Source organism: Sus scrofa, chromosome 6, assembly GCF_000003025.6.
Source record: "Sus scrofa isolate TJ Tabasco breed Duroc chromosome 6, Sscrofa11.1, whole genome shotgun sequence".
NCBI classification, from domain to species: Eukaryota; Metazoa; Chordata; class Mammalia; order Artiodactyla; family Suidae; genus Sus; species Sus scrofa.
In genome coordinates this window covers 24,272,109-24,277,303 of record NC_010448.4, presented here as the reverse complement: position 1 = coordinate 24,277,303, position 5,195 = coordinate 24,272,109, and the positions used below count along the sequence as shown (strand labels likewise).

General features: G+C 44.5%; 1 long non-coding RNA gene across 2 annotated transcripts in view; it reads right to left on the bottom strand.

Moving 5' to 3' along the window:
• Positions 1–2,427, bottom strand: part of LOC110261427 — a 65,551-nt gene extending 63,124 nt beyond the window's left edge. The window contains exon 1 of one of the 2 annotated variants that reach the window (XR_002345510.1): positions 2,238–2,427. This is a non-coding gene — a long non-coding RNA (uncharacterized LOC110261427). The remainder of the gene's footprint in view (positions 1–2,237) is intronic. The other variant, XR_002345511.1, reaches the window with a different exon arrangement.

Genomic DNA, 5,195 nt, shown 5'->3' with positions numbered 1-5,195 from the left:
ATAGGAAATCGAATAATAAGGAAGAAAGGCAGAGACGAAGGCTGGGAGGGGGAATGAGAAAGAGGAGGAGAGGAAGTAAGGGAGACCAAGTGAGCAGGGCCCTGTGAGGCTCCTGGGCACAAAAGCTGCGTCCCCCATTTCTTGTCTTGTTTTTAGGAAATGGGCCTCATTGAGTCTCCATGGCCTTCCCTGAGTTCCAAGGGGCAGGTTCAGACAGTCGCCAGTCAGGGAAGGGAGGGGATGCAGAGACCAGAGAGGAGCCATCAAGCAACAATAGTATAGCCTTGGGCCAGGATCCTGGTTCCCTCTCAAGGGATACACATAATGACGTAAGCACCTTATACACCTAAGAACAAAGTTACAGTCCTTAGCTTCTTTTAGAAATGAATACTTGAAAGTTCAACACGGAGGTCCCGTTGTGGCCCAGCAGAAATGAATCTGACTAGGAACCCTGAGGTTGTGGGTTCCATCCCTGGCCTCGCTGAGTGGGTTTAAGATCCGACGTTGCCGTGAGCTGTGGTGTAGGTTGCAAACTTGGCTCGTATCTGGTGTGGCTGTGGCTGTGGCGTAGGCCAGTGGCTGCAGCTCCGATTAGACCCCTAGGCTGAGAACCTCCGTATGCCGCAGGTGCGGCCCTAAAAGGACAAAAGATAAAAAACAAATAAATTTCAACAGCTTGCAGCCCTTCCTTGTATTGTACCTGGTTTGACTGCACCCTAAACACAATCACCTGTAAAACTGAAGATGAGGCACTCTGAGCACAACTGCCTGTGGGTTAAAGATTATTAGCACGTGATGCTTTTCAGAAACTTTCCCAGTTTGTTCTAATACCCTTTTCCCAAGTACTGTTATTCTAGGCAATAACCCAGAAGACCACTAGCACGATAATGCCGAGATCTCCTGACACCAGCCTTGGTGACTAAGCTTTTATTCCCCCCAAGTAAAGAAGAATGCATGTTTTCCCCAACCCGATTCTTATCCGAAAACTTTTTTTCTCCTTTTAGACTATTAACCCTCCTGTACTTCTTCCCCCAAGGAGGACACACTCTTTAAGGCATGACCCTCGCCTGGCAAAGCAATAAAAACTTTTCATCCATCACCCCAAACTCTGTTTTTGAGTTTCTATTCAGCACCAATGGACAGAAGCTGAGTTTCGGCAGAGAAGGAAGGGAGGGAGGAAGGGAAGAAGGAAGGAAGGAAAAGGAAAGAAAGAGTCAAACTTATTTATTCTAGTTTCACTTTCTCCCCACATGATTAGTAAATCAACTAGAGATTCTGTTTGCACCTTTCAGCAGGAGAGGAGGGGAGAAAATGGCTGTTTCTATACACTTGACTTAACCACGCCTGCCATTTAACTGGCAGCCTCTGCACACTCCCCTGACAGCACCTGGAGAGGGTGCCTGTAGAACACCAAAAGGGTGGTGGGAAAATATGACATGTGACACCAGGGCAAGATCTGATCCTCAACAAATGAAATCTGTCAGCCATCTCCTCAAAGGCTGCCACCTCTCATATCCCTGCTTGGCTGAGCTAGCTTTTTACAGAGACTTATTGTATTATTCAGCTGGTTTGATTTCCCTTTTATGACAACCCTCCCCTGGAGACCATCCATCTCTTTACAATCTTGGAGAATTTCAATGTAATTTATAACTCTCTACTGTAAACACAAATGGGGGTTGTATCTTAGCACTGGAAAGAATGCTAATGGCCAGTCTTGGGTCACTCCTATTTTGGATGAAATTAGTACCAAGATGCTTAAGGAATTTAGATGGGCAAATTGAATGGCAGTGAAAGGAAGAAAACAAAGAAAAATGAAAAAGACAAGCAAACGGCAATCCCCAGAATGAAAAAAATGGGGATTCAGTGTGTTTTCTATGGTCATGAGTTTGTTTTGCATTCATCAACTTCACAGGGAGCTAGGAGGAACATGTAAAATAATCGATAATTCAGAGTTATTAACAAAGTTGAAGAAAACAGCATCCAAAACTGTACCATTTTAAAGATACGAGAAACCTTAAGAATTTACCTAACCCCTTTGGAAGACTCACTTTAGGATTTTAATTCTCCCCAAATTTATCTATAGATTCACGACTGTTCCAAAAATAAAAAATAATAATAGCAGGCTTTTTGTTTGCAGATGGTGACAAGATGATTCTCAACTCCTATGAGAATGCAAACACTCTAAGAATCGCCAAGATGGTCTTCAAGAACAAGGTCAAGGGGTTTCCTTCCAGTACCTGATTTTAAGATCTTCACAAGCAGCACCGTCATTCAGAAAGAATGGGCGGCCAGAAGCTCCGAGCTGTGCTCAGGCCTGCTCTCCGGTTTTCCCGCTACTCCCTCCCGGAGTAAATCCAAGCAAAGTGGACTCCGGTACCCAGTGCGCTCGCCTCCCCTGCACGCCCGGAAGTTGGATCCACCTGCCCATGCGCAGACTCCTTCACCACCCCCTCCCATCTCCACAAAAAAGAAAAAAAAGAAAAAAGTACTGCCCTTGCTTAGGAACACACAACTAGGGGCATTTGCAACAAAGTCACCAAATAAGTGGAAAGCCAAGTCTTTTCAATGAATGACACTGAACTGCTGTCAAATATATAACTAAATTCTGGAGTTCAGGGTCATAAAATATGCGTAACTTTATAAGAGACTGGTAAAGAGTCTGACCAACTGCTAATAACAGGAGAATTCCTCAAGCCTCCCCCCATTATTTCCAATATTTGGTATTGCCTCCCTAGTTCCTTCGGCCTTTGCAGCGGCAGGTGCCACCACGTTGTGATTTCCATAAGCTTTTCCTGATGAGGCTGATCACCTTCCCTGGGCTCATCAGCCCTTTGGATCTCCACTTGTGTGCAATGCCTTCAAGTATTAGGCGCCACTTTTCTATTAGGTCATTCATCTTTTCCTTGGAGATTGTCAGGGTTAGTTTATACATTCTGAATATAAAATACGTACCGTGACAAACTGTCCTCATCCAGAGGAGGCCAGGGTTAGCATGAGAAAGGCCATAATGACTGATAATGGTCCTCAGAGGGGGGGAGGGGGGGAAGACAAGGATTAAGCAAAACAAAGCTGATGGTCTTTGTTCCTGGAAGTACCTGCTTACAGTTTTGCTGCCAGGACTGCTCTAGATCTTTGCTTAAAACCAGCCGACCCCCACATTTAGCAGGAGTGTCTTTGCTCGAAACCCCAACAACCATGATCTTTCCTAGGAGTTAATAAATCTTTAAGTTAAAGGGTCTAAAGAAAGGAAGCTACAAACAAAAAACCCAGATGGAACCAGCTGGGACCAATATGGTAACAAATCAGACCTCCAACAGACCCTGAGTCTCATTATATGTTGATTTCACTTTAGTACCGTATTGAATGACGTACTTGAAGTTCCCACTCTGACACAGTAGGTTAAGAGTACAACCGCAGCAGCTCTTCGGAAAAGGTATGTGTTTGATCCCGTCCTGGCATAGGGGGTTAAATGATGCAGCATTGCTATAGCTGTGGTGTAGATCGCAGATGCAGCTAAGAGTCAATCCCTGGCCTGGAAATTCCATCCAAGTGCTGAGGGTGTAGCCATTAAAATACACTCACACACACACACACTTACCAGCAGCTGTGACCAGACATTAAGAACCAAAAATAAAGGACAGAAGAAAGAAAAGTATAGAAGGTGAATGCGGAGTTCCCGTGGTGGCTCAGTGGTTGTCGAACCTGACTAGCATCCATGAGGATGAGGGTTCGATCCCTGGCCTCGATCAGTGGGTTAAGGATCTGACGTTGCCATGAGCTGTGGTATAGGTGGCAAACCTGGCTCAGATCTGGTATGGCTATGGCTGTGGCATAGGCCAGTGGGGGCAGCTCCGATTTGACCCCTACCCTGGGAATCTCCCTGTGCTGTGGGTGAAGCCCTAAAAGACAAAAAAATAAAATAAAATAAAAAAAGAAAAGAAAGTGAATGGCACCCACTCCCAAGGAAAAAGTCCTGCCCCTCCCCAGGTAGACTAATGCATATGCCCCCATCCTTAGCCTCCCTCCTCCTCCATTTCCCATCACTCTTTAAAACGAAATCCCTCTTGACACGTGGGTGACAAATTGACCTGTGAACTTTGTTCCAGCTTCTGCATTTTTTGGCCACTTAATAAAGCGTGTACTGTATCAATTTCAGCTTAGATTCCAGTTATTTGGCTTCTCAAACCTGAATGGAAAAGGGGCTCTTCTCCCTCTGAGGCAGAGAACCTTGGTCCGCCAAGAAGGATCCCTGTGACTTAATTCCCAAACAGTTTGACATTTGTAAAGAACTAAACAAAAATAACTGGTGCAGTTACCCACCAACCCATCAGGACTGATAACTTCCTCACCTTCTTTGTGGTTTTTACCTTTAACGTTTCTGTCCATTTGCCCCAATGGTGGGACTCACTTTGTGGTACCTGGGTCTCCCTGGTTTGCAAACCCATTAAAGCCCTGCTCTTACTTTGCTTAACAGCTAAGGTGCCCAACGGTGCTTTTTTTTTTTTTTTTTTCGCCTTTGGCAACTGTCAATGGAGCTTCTGAATGCATTGAAGTTCTCAATCTTAATATAATCTGATATAGCCACTTTTTTTTTAATGTTTTACATTTTTACTGTGCCATTCAGAAAATCATGTACCTCCCCAAAGAAATAATTCTGTTCCTTTCTGTGTCCTCTGAAATCATCTTATTCTCCTTTCCCTATGTAGTTCTACAATATATCTATAATTAAATATTTGTTTATGATAAGCAAAGGAACTTTCCTGTGAGAGGGCGTGGATCTCTCTACCCACTTGCAAGAATCTTTAAAGTTTACAGGGAGGCTTTAACTGGGTTCCGTCAGGTATTCAGTGCAGGTGGTCTCAATAACACATCACTCTCTCAAGGCTATATCCTTGAACTGGCTCCAGCCCTGAAAACTGTGGGCAGAACTGTATTCTAAGGGCAGGGTATAAGGCGTCTCTGATTGCCTGGGCCCAGGGAACAGGTCTGCCAGAGGTCATGTCCTGTCAATGACCTCTTGCCACACTGGCAAGGGTCATGAAATACTTTTTCTTTCTTCTGATTATCCATTTGACCGAGCACCGTTTATCTGAAAGGCTTTCTGCCCTTATTCTTCAGTGTTGTTTTTAAAGAATGCTACAGAGGTCAGGAGAGAAGGGTATTGACTTCATATAATGTATATATAGATGTATGAT